The sequence below is a fragment of the Capsicum annuum genome, chromosome 6 (assembly GCF_002878395.1).
Source record: "Capsicum annuum cultivar UCD-10X-F1 chromosome 6, UCD10Xv1.1, whole genome shotgun sequence".
In the NCBI taxonomy this organism is placed as follows: domain Eukaryota; kingdom Viridiplantae; phylum Streptophyta; class Magnoliopsida; order Solanales; family Solanaceae; genus Capsicum; species Capsicum annuum.
Genome location: NC_061116.1, coordinates 186259063 through 186275441, shown reverse-complemented (window position 1 = coordinate 186275441; position 16379 = coordinate 186259063).

Sequence of the window (16379 nt, the reverse complement as noted above, 5' to 3'; positions counted from 1 at the left end):
AAAAGCACTTATCAAAACTTGTCAATAGGACTTGAGATCATAATCTCCTTATAAAATCATCAATAGTACTTAGGACTCAAAGTATAAAGCTTTAATGCATTAATAATTACATCAATAATCAGATTTAAACTTCATGCTCAACAATTATCTTAAAACCTTTCAATAATCTCAGTCAAGATAATGGTATATAACTCATAATATGAATCTTATAATTACAAACATGAATGTATGTAAATTCCTTGTAATTGGAGCCTAAAATATCATAATAATGTCATAAACTAAAATAATAAGGATTTGGATATAAATCCTAACTTAAATTTCATGAAATCATAGAATATTTAGTAAAATTGAAACCATAATTAAGTTATGGGCACAAGGATGAAAGGTTTATCCTTGTTCAAAACCCCACATACCTTGGATGATGAACTAGATGAACAAGTCTACTTTTGAAATTCTATTTGTGCTCTTGAATGATGATTCTTGAAATTCTTGACTTGGGAACTTTGAATCTTGAATTGATTCAGGAAAAGAATGGTGAAATCTTAGGGATTCTTGAAGTTGAATGTTGAAACTTAGGGTTTTTCTTGAGAGAAACTTTGATGAATATAAACATAAAATGCTTGTAATAGGCTTAAATCTTGTGTTTAGATGGGATTGGGTGCTTGGAAATTGTCCAAAATACCCTTTTTAAACTCCTAAACGAAACTAAAAAACTGAACTGAGATCTAGATTTAATGGGCCACTGCGATGCACCACTATCGCGGTGGCTCACTGGAATTTAATGACTGAAAAATTGGGGGTCTCCGCGAGTGTCGGAATCGAGTGTTGGAATTGGGCAAATTTGATATCGATGGAAAGCTTATTCAATTTCCCACACAATGGAAAGTTGAAATTTGGAAAATTCTATATGAAAAATATATTTTTTATTTTGGAAGATATCTCTTAACATTCTAGGAATGAATTTAAGCTAGAAAAGTTCAGGGTATTACATTTTCATTCCACACTTTTTCAAAAAATGCAATAAAGCTTTGGAAAGGCAACTGTAAGAGGATTTTTGAAGTCTTTCATCTTTGGAGGTAAGTAATTACATTCTAAACTTGAATTTACTTTGTTTAACCTTAGAAATCACTAAAAATGAATTAATGGTGTAAATTGAGGTTTAACCATAGTTGATGAAAATTGATGAAAATCAAAGAAATGTGTATAAATTAGATATATAATGATGCTACAGTGTTAAAAATACTAATGAGACTAGAATTATGATTGTTTATGCTAATTCAAATAAAATTCATAAGGTTAAGATATAAAAAAAACTAAGATGATGAAATAGGATAAAATTAAGGCTAAAATATGTGATTTTTGATCCCTAATAGTTAAAAGGGGATGAATTATTGAAATGAGTATATATTCTTGTTGTTATAAATCAAAAAGGAGATCGAACGAGCAAAAGTGTGGCATAAAGGTGACTTTGAGTAAAGAAATTGAAGTAGATTATGATTTTGTTATAGCACTTAGACTTTCATGGCTTTGTGTTTGTTTGTGAACTTGACATCTATGATTGCCTTCTAGCATGAATTGTGATTTAATGACTGTGATTTAATGACTACTCTACATTTCATTTGTATTGTAATGATATGTTGAGATGATGGGACGAGTATCACACCAGTAAGGATATGATATGTCGTAATAATGGATCGGGTACTATGTTGGTACGAATAGGATATGTTGTGATAATGGCCACGACAAATATTATATGTTGTGATAATGGATCGGGTATCACATCGGTACGATATGATGTTAATAATAAGGTTGATAAGAGTAAAAGATGATGTGCATATCTAATATACATGTACTCATACGCATGTATTGAGTATATTTTTTATGATTAAACATGATGATGAGTTGTTAATAAAAATGACTAAGTATGAAAGCCTATGAAAGTAAACTTGTGAGTTGTTTTTATGCGATGCTACATGATGTGTTCCGTTGATTAATATCATTGATATGAGTTTTGTTATGATCGCTCTTATACTTGTTTGGCTTGCTTTCTTGTACATTATTTAGTTAGTCAACGTATGATGCTTACTTGTACTTGTTGATGTACTCATGATACCTGTACTCTTCTTTTATTTAGTGTAGAATATTTTTTCGCTGATGACACGCGACCTTGGCTCTAGTTAGCAATTCAGATCAAATTTTGAGGGTGAGCATTATGTCCGGACAACCTTTAAATCTTCTTATGATGTCGATGTCCCTTGTTTTAGGACTAAGGCAATTTCTTTTTGTTATGTTTTTGGGATATTATCGTCACTATCAGGCTTATTTATATTTATATGTTCTTGTATGGTGACTTCGGATCTTGAATATTTTAATAAATAGAGGTTTTCGCACTTTATTCACTTTATGAATGATGATTTATTTTGACAATGATTTTTTAAATTAAAACCTTTTAGAACTTTGTTATTACATGAGGAATAATATAATATGAATGTGAGAATAACACGTGAGTAAGTAAGGGTGGGAATAGTATGATTCTCCTACCATAGGCTAGGGCAGGTGTCAATTATGATCGTTTGGATCGTGACAAATTTCAAATAATTTTGTCAATTGAAAATAAAGTACTAGGTGTAATGTCTATAATTGAGTTTAAGATTAGAAGAATAACCATATTTAACTTGATGATTTATTTTAAAATTGAATGATAATTAATTTTTGACTTAAGTTGTTTATTAAGCAAAACATTTAATTAGAAAGTTTTAACGTTTGATCTTGAAGGTTAGTATAGAATGATGACATAGGCTAATAATAAAATGATTTCTAAATAAGTCTAGAATGGTGCCCTAATGCACCTCAACTCATTAGGTTGTGACTCTTCTCTATTAAGCTATAACACCTGGGACTACCCCCTAGTCGTCACATGGTACTTCCGACCCCGAAAGACCACAAGCTAACCCATGAATGATATTTATTATAAGCACTGAATAATAATACTGTAATTGATGAGAAAAAATGGGTTGAAATGCCATAAGGTTCAAAACATCTGAAATACTGATAAAATATAACATCTATAAAACTGATTACTGTCTAAAAATCTAGTCTGAAAAGCCTCTACCTGAATCTGGCTGAAAGTGGAGTTGATAGGACAATCCCCCAACTAATTGTATCTACTGAACTACTACATCTACTAAAATATGAAATAATAGAATATCCTCGAATGATGAGGACTCACTGCTAAATCTACTGCTGGTGGCCAAATCTAAATCTACTATATATGGTCGAGAACCTGAGCATCTGAACCTATGATATGAAATATCATAGCGCAGGAAAATATGTGTCTGTACATGAGAATGTACTGGTATGCTAGATGAGGTAAGCCTGAATGCAAGGGTTCATATGCATGAACAGTAACTGACTGAATGATATAGAGTAACTGAATATAAGAGTACATAGATAACTGAAACTACTGTAAATACTGAGTATGTACTACTGTGCATATACGTATACTATTATTGAGCTTTTCTAAAGCTAAGTACTGAGTTCTGATAACTGAGTAGCTAATATCTGAAGTTACTGATAACTGATTTACTGATACTGATTGACTGTGTCTGATAGTCCTGATTTTGTAAAACTAAACTGAGTTCTAAACTGAAGACTAAAACTGAAACTATGGGAGGTAATCATCTAACCGACATGCCCCAAATAAGATAAGATAACTGAGTTGCGGTCTAATTGTAACCCCAATTAGAAGGGTGTTAGCACTGTGCCACGGGTACTAACAACTGTTGTAGAGTCAGTCCTAATTAATGGGTGACCCCTGAGATCAGTCCTAAACTAGCGGGTAATCCCTGAGTATTTTAGTTCTATCTAACGGGTGACATCTCTTAACTTATGTTGGCTACGTAGTTCTAGAACTTAAGGATTGTTTCTTGGGACCCTGTCCTAGCTAACGGGTGAGACCCTATCCCTAGGCTTGCTCGGTACTGAATCCTACTTCCAACTGAAATACATTGATCTGATCATACTAAACTGGACTGAATTGATACAGAGTTTACTGAGTTTTGCTAAGTTCTATAACTGGCTGAGTTCTATAACTGACTGAGAGTACTACTGATCGTGACATGACTGATACTATCCTATCACTGACACTGGCTCTAGGTAAACAGCTAAATTGTCGGGTATTAAATACCCCAGGACTCAATAGGATGAAAAGTAAAGCAAATCATTATCTTGAATAACATAACAATGTTCACTTGGTCATAATTTATTCATAGAGACATTTCATCAAACACTTGTAATGAATTAACTTATGCATGGATGGAGAATACATGTTAGCATGCTATAATGGCATTATTTCATTCTCATAGATAATTTATCAAACGCATAAAAAGCATACTTATTTCATTAAATCATAAACACTTAGGGTTAACATGGTTACAGTAATCAACTTGCAAATTGAAGGGTTTATCATGAATATCATGCAATTCAACACATACTAGAATCAATTCTTGAAAGTTGTAATCTAATTCATGGATTAAAACTCAAACAATATCATGAACATGAATTAAATCTAATTCAAACATGAAAATCATAAATCTTGTATTTTATAAAGGGATTCTTGGGCTCCATGGAAGGTAAGGATCCATGGATGAACATCTAACATACCTTGGAAGATTCTTTCTTGAAGGTTCTTGGAAGAAATCCTTAGACTTGTACTTCATTTATTGAACTAAGGTTTTTGCCTCTTTGAGAGAGAATGCTTTTTAATTTGGAGATGAATTGAATAATGAGTAGCTAAGGACGTTTTTAGGGATTAAATCTCCTATCTGTACATAGTAAAATTTTAGGAAAAGATAGTTTTAACCTTGGGTGTCTTTTTAATTTTTCATGAAAAATTTTCGAACTGGGCATCTGACGCGACGAGCCACTATCGCATCGTGCCACTGAAAAGTGGACAACTGGGAACTGGGCTGATGGGGCAATGCGGAGCCATTGCGGTGCCTTACTGGTTGCGAATTTTCTCTTTGGCGCGACGCGCCATGATCGCGGAGTCACACTGAAAAGTGACAATTGGGAAAAAGGCTAGTGGTGCAATGTGGTGGTATCGCATTGTCTCACGCTAGAGTACCAGTTGGTATACTGTCTTAAAAAATGGCTCTAACTCTTCGTCCTGGTGTTGGATTTAGGCGAATTAGGTACTGATGGAAAGCTTATTCAATTTTCCACACAATGAAAAGTCAAAATCTAGAAAATTCCACATGTATAAAAGTGTATTTATCCTTAAAGAAATTCTTTGACATTTTTGGGATGAATTTAAGCTAGGTAAAAGGGCGAGGTGTTACATAAACCATTCTAAAAAGTGTTGTCTCATCGAATTTTGCTTTTTGTGAGAAAAAGAGGGCCCGAAAGGATCGACCCCAACCTTTTTGGATTTTTTATGTAGCAACCACGATGTATTTTTTTGGAGGTTTAATTTGCGCGACATTAAATTTTGACGTCGTTGTCAGGGAATAGTTTGTGTTTGTCAGACTATTAGTTTTGTTTGTTGATTGTAGTATTGTGCTATTTCTAGGAAACATACTGGTGTATGCCTAATACTTGGAGTCAAGGCAACTTTCTAATTGCATATTATCTTGAACTTAAGAGAACTCTAAGACAAATTGAAGGTTGGAGAGAGATGAAGTTCATGATCCAGCAACCTTGTTGCAAGGTATACCTGGTGGGGGGAAAATATTTTTGGAGAGGATGTTGTCCTAGACAAGAAAAGGCAAATCATCTAGCTACGGTTGATGAAAGGGACAGATTGAGAAGAAATAAAGGACAACATCCTCTCCAAAAATATCTTTTTGTTTATGAAGATCCATCAAAAGCTTGGGTTATGTGGTGATATATTCCAAAACACCTCAAAGATTCTCACTCAAGGTAATACATGTTGTTTTAGAGATGAAGAGGAGTATTGTGACCCATAATAATGATTTTGGCAATGGAGGAGTCTCACCCTTTGAGTATTTGGCATCTTGGATCACTTTTGGGCCCATTTGCATTTAGGATCACTTTTGGGGCCATTTTGTAATAAATAGTCCATGATTATAATTAGCTAGGTTTTCTCTTTTCTCAGACTTAGATGATTTTGGATGAACTCACACTTGAGAGTGTTTTCTAAGATTGTTGAGAGATTTGTGATTGGTTATGATAGGGTAAATTCCTCTCTCGGTCTTCAAAGAAGATAGGCGTTTATGGCAACCAAAAGGGAGGTCCTCGGATTTAAGATATCTTTGAGTTGTGCTTTCTTTATTATCTTGTATCTATCTATCTATCTATCTAATTTTTGTTTTTATCACCTTTTCTTTATTATTGTTTAATTTACATACTTGTGTTTCATTTTCATATTTTTCCTTGTATCATTTGTATCAGAGCAAGGCTTAGTTTTGTTACCTTAAAAAAAAGTGTCCAAACTTTTTTGAGAAAATCTCAAAAAGATCTTTGTATTTTTGAGTCATTTTTATTGTTTCCACACTAGCTTTGTTCCTCCATCTAGTGATCTATAGGTTGGATCTTGAGTTATTGGAGTGTTTGAAAAAGATTTGAAGAAACCTTCCATTATTGAGTTTGCTTGATTTGTGGGTTGAAAAGCATTGGAAAGTGATTCTCACATTGAAAGGACCTAGAATCTGAAGTTTTGTGAAAATCCGATCAAAATGAGTTAGTTGGAAATTTCGGCGTTCTCTATGTTCTTGAAGAAATTCATATCTTCAATATGGATATTCATCAAAAAGGTGGTGTTTGATCTAATAAATAGGACGAAAAAGAAAGAAAGTTGTTTTTACAAAGGAATATCCAATAGAAAGGGAATATTCTTGAAAAAGAAGTACACAAAGGTGAACAAAAGGACAAAATTCAGAGGTACTAATTGATCTGACTAGGTCACATGCGCCAGAACCTGCTCACATAGGTCAGCACTTGCTTATGCCAGTCACCAACGTAGGTAACTTCAGGTTCACTAGAGAGTGACCTTCGAAGTTCACATGCATGCTCACCGAACACACCTAAACCACTTCAAAATTAATTTTCGCTTAAGTTCCAACATACTAATTGCTTTTCTTAATTCTTAAACACTAATTAACAACTAGTAATCGATCTACTTTGTTGATTAATTAGTCTTAGAGATCATTTTCTTTCTTCATCCCTTTTTTATGTGCTTTTTTCTTTTGTTTTATTTCATTGTTATTTCTTGTTTTAGGTATGTTATTTTGTTTTGAGTCACCTTTTTCAACTTCAAACAAGAATTCATTCTAACCGAGAGTGACAAATTAACACTTCGTCTACCAATGTGAACAAGCAAAATTAACAAGCAAAGCTAATTGTTAGACAATCCAAGGTTGCAAATACTAGTTAATGTGAGATTTTATTTCACTAACGTTAACCTTGTTTGTTAGTTGTGTTGAATGTCCTATTGATAGGTACTAGGACAATGGAAAATAAGATCCAACCTACCACAATCGGGCAAATCTTGATACCATTTTGGAAGCTATCATGGGGATGCGACGAGGTATGGATGCTATGAATAAAAAGATGTCGGGCATCGAGAAGAGGGTATCAGATATGGATGGAAGTGTGGTAAATATGGAGTGACATATGGACTCTTCTAATGCTACTCTCCAAAATAACTTCCAACCAACTTCAAGCGGACATGCTCAAGAAACTTCTGCTACCATTTCTCCTAAAACTTTACGCCGCATATTTTACCATCCCCTATAAGGAGATATTTCCTTACCTAATACTACTAATGAACAAAATCCATAACATATGTCTCCACCATTACATTGTAACCAAAAAAAACCCCAAAATCTACCCTAAGCTACATAAATTCTCACTCCATCCTATCAAATACCATAAAACTAAGTTCCAAACTATTAAAAACCATAAGGATTGAACCCACAAGGCCTCAACTCACCCAAGTTCCACAAATGCAAGTACCACACTACCAAAGACCACAAAATCTAAACCCACCTTAACAAGCTATACTTCACCAAATGCCACCCTACCAAGCCATCGGAGTTTAAGGAGAGTTTGATGGACATGTAAAAAGAGGTTATAGGTATGGAGCTCAAGGAAATGGTCAAAAAGATCAAGGTAGATATGAAATTCACAGCATGGGCTACAATTCTATCAAGGTCCCTCTTCCTAGTTTTCAAGAAGGTAATGATGTCGCAATGTGATAAGATCTTCCAAGCTAATAATTTGCCCGATGTAAAGAAGACAACCTAAGACTTTGCTCAATTTGAAATATGTACATTGACTTAGTAGGAATCATCTAAGAGAATGCAAGGGTTTTTCATAGAGTTCATTATCCACCATGGGAAGTTGTGAAGGACCTTATGGGAGCCAAGTATGTACTAGAGAGGTACATACAAGGGTTGCTTATTGAGTTGTACAATTTAAGACGAGAAAACATGAGTGTTGAAGCATAATTTGATAAATTCAAAAACGTACTCTTGAAGCTTAATTACAACGAGGATGAAGCGCGCACCAAGATTCAGTTCAAAGTGAGGTTGAACTAAGAAATTGCCTCTAGAATGATCATACACAAGTTTGCCCGGATGGATGATCCTTTAGAAGTGGCTGTTGATGTTGTAATACCCCATAAAATTCTAAGCCTAATTCAGCTCCTTGAGGTTTCATAAGAAAATCCAACACTTGGAAGAATTTTTTCTAAGTGTTGAAAACACTTAGTTTCATTTTATACCTCCGAACTTCGGGGATTTATTTGACGACCTTTCTGACCTTCGTTTTTCGATTTTCAAGTTGCGTTGCGATGGGGAAAGGTCGTAGTATACTCCGGGTGAGTTTCAAAATTTTTGTAGTAGCGTAAGGGCACTTTTGGGTGCCCAAAAGAGTAGCTATGGGCGACAAGGCCCGCGTCTCCTGGCAACTCCACTGCTTGCCCAATTTTCAGCATTTCAGGGTCAACTTCAAATGATCATAACTTCTTGAATATTTTGATCTGGGAGATCAGCTATATATCAATCGAAATATATTTGAGTCCTCTTTCCAATGCAATTGGTTTCATTTAATTTGAACATCTAAGTAAAGAGTTATGATCAATTTACTTCAGCCTATCAACCTGAAAACAACAGAGGACAATTGCCTCTTTCTCTCTTTCTCCAGGGGTATTTTAGTCTTTCCTACCTCTATATATATACACAAAAACACGAGAATCAGTCATAATTTAGCAACATATGCTTGTTTTCTCTCAAAACTCATCAAGAACAAGTACAGGGTTTTCATAGAAGCTTCAAGAATCAAGGAATTTCACTATTAATCTTCAAGAATCTTTCATCTAAGGTATGTATAGTGTTGATTCATGGATTTCTTTCATCCATGAAGCTCAAAAACCCTCTTTCAAATTTATAAATAATGATATTTATGTTGTGGGTTGATTATAACCATGCTGTTGATGTAAATTAAATTTTAATTCCATGAGTTATCTCAAGAAATGATGAAAACTAATTTATTTTGTAGTATTATTCATATGAACTTTATGTTGCGTTTTTAAAATTTCAAGTTGGACGTTGATGATCATGTTGTTGGTGTTGATGATTCCCATGTTGGAATCTTTAAGTGATTTTATAAAACATGTTAGTATATAAGTTGAAATCCATAAATTTGGTGGTTTAAGATTTGTTGAATTGATGATTTTACCTATGTCTAAAATTGTACATGTAAGGAGTTTGATAATATGCCTAAGAAACTAGAAATCATGCAATATAGCTAAATTGTGACTAAATGATGGATTCATGATACACCTCTATGTCCAAATGGTTTCCATGCTATGAAGGTGTCTTGTTAACCTTGTTGGGTTGTTCATGAACTAGCTCTATGAATTTATGCCATGTTTATTTGCAATCCTATTTATGTACAAGATTATGATAACCATGTATGTTATGAAATTCCCCAAGTCATGGTATTGTGGATTGTTGATGTTGGTCATGTATTCAAGAAAGTCATGTTTTGTCAATTTCCTTCTATCGAGTCCTGGGGGTACTTGTACCCGAAAAATATAGTCGTGTGCCTAGAGCCATGTCATGTTTTCATGATACTCTCAGTCAAGCCATGTTCAGTAGACTTCAGTCAGTCTCATGACTCAGAAAAACTCATGTAAAGGCAGTATCAGTTCAGTTTTACTCAGTACTCAGTAATTTACGTAATCTCAGTAATATTTCGTCAGTCTATGGAATTCAGTAAATCTCAGTATCAGTACAATTTAGTTCAGTATTCAGTTCAGACATCAGTAAACTCAGCAGCTAACAGAACTCAGTAGCATTTAGTCAGTTAACAGAATTCAGTAGTGTTCCGCTAGTCATCGGAACTCAATAAACTCATTCCATGTTCAGTTCAGTTAAACAGAACAATTAGTAATAGTTCGGTTAATTCTAGTATGAACTAGGAAATCAGTTCAGTATAATCAGTTCAGTGTTATTCAGTTGGGAGTAGGATTCAGCACCGAGTGAACCCAAGGATGGGAACTCACCTGCCAGTAGAGGGTGTGATTCTTACAAGCAGTCCTTGCATTCTAGAACTATGTATCCAGCATAGGTTAAGACATCAATACCTGTTAGTTGAGGGCAGATGGGGTGGCTTAACCTGTCAGATGAGGGTTCCCACCATTCTCATTAGAGTACCTGCCAGATAAGGGTCACTCACAGCTTGTCCTTACCAGTAGTGCGGTATGACACCCTTCTTATTAGGGCAGAGATTGGACCCCAGCTTAGCTATTATAGCATATTTGGGGCATGTCGGTTAGATAACTACTTTCCACAGTTTCAGTATCAGTCTCAGTAAAAGAACACAGATAATTCTTCAGGATATTAGGACTGTCAGATACAGTAAACTCAGATACAGTACGAAACTCAGCTAGTTCCATCAGATTTAGGACTATCAGATACAGTCATTCATGCTATCAGTTATCAAAACTTATGTTATCAGATATATCAGTTATCAGAATTCAGTTATCATTCATGATATGTTATCAGTTAATACATGTCATCAGTATTCATACTCAGCAGTCTGTTATCATGAGCTCAGTTTTAGGACTGTTATATACGATCAATTAAATCAGTTCTTCATAATCAAAACTATCAGAAACAATCATTTCTTTTTTAGTAATATAGTATCAATCTCCCAGTATCCAGTAATACAGTATCAACTCCTCACTTATTAGTGAATTATATATCAATATTAGTAAACTCAGTCATTCAGTATCTCAATATCAATAAACTTATTCATTCAGTATCTCAGCATCAGTAAACTCAAGTTGTCATTATTCAGACTCAGTAGTCAGTATCACCACGAGTTTAGTTGCAGTTACATATGTATGTATGTATTCTCATGTTCATATCAGACAGCATTGTTCATGCATATAAAACTCTTTGCATTTAGCCTACCTCACTCGTATACTCAGTATATTCAGTCGTACTGATACATTTGCACTATGGTGTTTTATTTGATATCATAGGTACAGAGGCACGAGTTTTAGAGCAGCAATAGCATTGCAGATTTCAGCAGTCAGTGCTCATCTTCATTCGAGGACAATATTATTATTACTTTATTACAGTATTTTAGATTAGTCTTTCAATTCATGGAGTTAGTTGGAGACATGTTCCTTCAACTCATTATTCAGTTCAGTTAAAGGCTTTCGGACTAGATGTCAGATTAGATGTTCAGACTTCAGTATTTATATCTTTTTGGTATTATTATACCATATTTTTCATATATGTATCAGTATTGAACCTTATGGCCTTACAGTTCATGTTTTCGCATATTTTATGAGATATTATACAGTATACAGGTACAGATATCAGTCATGGGTTAGTTTACACCGTGTAGCATTTCGGTTCAGAAAATCAGGGTATTACAGATGTTGATTGAGATATCAAGGTACAGAGAAAGTCCATCAAGACTAAGATGATCCATCAAGTGTCCTCAACTGGGAGTCAAGGCTTTGAGTTCAACAAGTCTTTTGAAAAAAAAACAAATTGAGAATAATGCTCCATGCTATCCCTCTAGAGAAGGAGGTAATCCTTATTTTAAGGGTACCTAATATTTTAGGAGTCAACTATATGGACACCGAATAAGTGAGTTTCCAATTTAAAGAACAATTATACTTCAAGAAGGTGACCCATACTACAAGGATGAAGTAGAGCAAGAGGAAAAACACGTAGAAGAGGTTGATAATTTTGATGAGAATGTAGAGGTTATAGAGGGTCCATGTGATAGGTGTATCACCGTTCCAAATATTCTTGCCAACAAAGTTCCATTTGAAGAGTTTTGGCCTTAAGAAAAAGAGATTAGCATTCATTTTACTTGGTTAAGAAAGTTATGATCCTTCCTAATTCCAAGGACTCTCCCGAGAATCTTGATCTTTTAAATGATGAATTCTTGAATTTAAGGACAAATTCTCTTTAATAAAGAGAATATTATACACCCTTAAATACCCCAAAAATACTCACTCAAGGTAATAGATGTTGTTTTAGAGATGAATGGGAGTATTGTTATCCACCATAATGATTTCGGCAATGAGGGAGTCTCGCCTTTTGAATATTTGGTACCTTTGGTCACTTTTGGGCCCATTTTGTGTTTAGAGTCACTTTTTGGCCCATTTTGTTATAAATAGTCCATAGCTATAAATAGCTAGGTTTTCTCTTTTCACAAACTTAGATGATTTTGGATGAACTTACACTAAAGTGTTTTCTAAGCTTGTTATGAGATTTGTGATGGTGTATAAATGTTGGTTGGAGCTTTGAATTCCAATGAAGATTTAATCCAACCATGAAAGAGGTTATGAATAAAGAGATTATTAAGTGATTGGTTGCAGATGTGGTTTATCTGATTGCTAACATCAAGTAGATGAGCCCAGTCTATGTGTACCAAAGAAGGGTGGAATCATTGTGGTTTCAAATAAAAAGAATGGGTTAATTCCTATGAGGCCAGTCACTGTATGGAGAGTTTGTATTGACTATAAGAAGATAAATTCATGGACTAAGAAGGATCATTTTCCTATGCCTTTTATGGATCAGATGTTAGATTGTCTTACTGGTAGAGAATGGTATTTTTTTCTTGATGGTTATTCAGGGTACAATCAGATTTCTGTCTCTTCTGAAAACTAAGGAAAATCACTTTCAATTGTTCATATGAGATGTTGTCACTTAGAAGGATGTGGTTCAGTTTATTCAATGCTTACGTAACTTTTCTGCGTTGTATGATGTCCATCTTTTCTGAGACATTATTGAGGTGCTCATGGATGACTTATCAATTGTGGGGTGATTCATTTAATGATTATTTGGCACATCTTTCCAATATTCTGAGGAGATGGGAGGAATGTAACTTGGTGTTGAACTGGGAGAAATGCCACTTCTTGATTAAAAAGGGAATAGTTCTTGTTCACAAGATTTCGAAAAAGGGGATTAAGGTTAGCAATGTAAAAATTAAGGTGATTGAAAAATTGTCATCAACAATTTCTATAAAGGGCATTCATAGCTTTTTGGGCCATTCAGGATTCTATCGAAGATTCATCAATGACTTTTCTAAAATCACAAATCCATTGTAAAAGTTGTAAGAGAAAGAAGTAAAATTTATGTTTGATGAGATGTGTCTAAAGGAATTTAAGTTTCTAAAAGAGAATTTGATTTTAGCCCTTATTATTATGTCTCTGAATTGGATCTTGTGCTAGATTTAGTCCTATGCCAAATACGATAGAAGCTCTTACATTCCATCTACTATCCTGGCAAATCACTTAATCCTGCTCAGAAGTATTACACTCTAACTGAATAAGAGTTGTTTGTTGTTGTTTTTGCATTTGAGAAATTTTGATGTTATTTACTTAGCACAAAAGTGATTGTACATACTGACCATGCAACTTTTAGATACATCCTGGTGAAGAAAGTTGCAAAGTAGAGGTTTATTATATGGCTACGTTTGTTGCAGGAATTTGACTTTGAAGTTAAGAATCAAAAGAGGACCCAAAATTAAGTGGCTGGCCATTTATCATGCCTTGAGAAAGAGGCGATGCTAAAATTAGGGGATGAGCTTGAGATTGATGATACTTTTCCAGATGAGCAAGCGTTGGCAACATCACAAGACTTAACTCCTTGGTTTGTTGATTTTAATAATTATTTGACAAGTGATCTCGCTTCGAAAGATATGTCATTTCAACAGCAAAAGTGGTTTATACACAAGGTAAGAAAATTATTTTGGGATGAGTTGTACTTGTTTTGGGTTTATATAGATGGTGTGATTCAACAATGTGTTTGTGAGGTTGAAATGATGAGCATATTAGAGGCATATCACTCATCACTAGTTAGGGGTCACCATTACGATGTGCGGGCTACGAATAAGATCTTACAATATGGATATAACCGGCCTACCATTCACAAAGATGACCATAACCATACAAGGGCTTGTGACCAATGTCAAAGGCAAGGGAGTATCTCGTGAAGACATGAACTTTCAATGACTACTATTTATGAGCTTGAGCTATTTTATGTTTGGGGTATTGACTTTATGGGCCTCATTGTGAGCTCGTATGGTATGAATTATATATTGGTGGCTGACGACTATGTTTTGAAGTGGGTGGAGGCAGTTGCACTTTCAAACAACGAAGGAAAAAGCATTATAACTTTCTTAAAAAAATATATTCTCTATATTTGGGGCACCAAGTATTATCATTAGCAATGGAGAATCCCATTTTTCCAATCGTCTATTTAAGGCACTGCTTGATAAATATAGTGTGTGAAATACAAGGTGACGACACCATCCTCAAACAAGCGGGCAAGTTGAGGTCTCCGATCGAGAGATAAAGTTTAGTTTAGCAAAGATTGTGAATGCCAATAGGATGGAATGGGCTAGGAATTTAGTTGATGTATTATGGGCTTAATGGAAAACATTCAAAACTCGTATTGATGCCTCTCATATCAACTTGTGTATGGAAAAGCATGCCACTTACCTATCGATATTGAGCATAAGGCATTGTGGGAATTGAAGAGGTTGAATCTGGAATAGAGTAATGCAGAAAAGATGAGATTAGAACAGATTAATGAGATGGATGAATTTTACCTCCATGCTTGTGAGAGTTCAACCTTGTATAAAAAAAATAAATCTAAATAATCGCAAGATTGAGATGAGAGAATTTAATGTAGGTGATATGGTACTATTGTTTGACTCAAGATTAAAGCTATACCTGGGAAGTTGAGATCAAAATGGAAAGTCCCATATAGAGTAGTTACAGTGCCCCCTATGGAGCAATTGAACTTGAAAGAAAATAAGGTCTAAAATTTATGGTCAATGGTGAAAGGGTGAAACCCTATTTAGGTGAAAAAGAATAGTTGAAGTTGATGTGTGAAGTAGAGTTAAGGGAGGCTTAAGAAAACAAGCCAACTCGATTCGTTCCACGACATTAAACTAGGTGCTTCATAGGTGGCAAGTAATAAGCTTATTGGTGATGTCTAACTAACTTACATAGCCACGGCGCGCCGCAATGTTAAATCAAGCATTTCTTGTGAGCCAACCCATAATTTGTACTTATTAATTTTATAGGATAATATGTGTTTTGTGTGTAGGGATTATGTAGGAAAAAAAGTGTAGAACTAAACTCACTTTGAACCCATGAGAGGATTGAAAGACCATAGGGAGAACCCACGATCATGGGTTCAGCCGTCTGCTCCCAATTCACTAAAGTTCTGAAGGATGAAATTTAGGAGTCATCCTATAATTGGATACCATGACCTTATCCAGATGTTACAATCATGATGTCAATCATCTGATTACTTTACTAAAATATATAAATCATGGCATGAACCTAAGATCTTAAAGAAAGGTCATGATTACATTCCATGATCGTCCTTAAGGCTAGTAAGTTCCTAGGTAAGTTTTCTTCAACCCGCATATTCAGATAAAATATTACGATTGTGGTTCAATGCTATGATCTAAGGAGGATCATCGGAGGATTCCACCTAAAAATTGAGAACCTGAATTGCAAACTCAATTAGGGTTCAAATATTTAAACCTTATAACTGAGACACGGTTTAAAAAACTAAGCCATTTTCAATCATTTTTTAAAGCTAAAACTTTACTCTTAATTGATATATATAGAAAAAGCAAGTACATTACCTGTAATTCATGCATGTCAAGTTATTCCTCAAGCTCCAAACCTATGCACTCTCTCTAAAATTCAGTTCAAACTACAAACCTGTAAGTACTGCAATCAAAACCTTACTGTTGAGAGACCAAATAAGTTTTTGCGGGTAGCATAGTAATAGGGTACTAAATATTACTCCTAGGTCTGAGTAACCATTGGTGCAAAATATTAGTCAAAACTGGAGTTAATT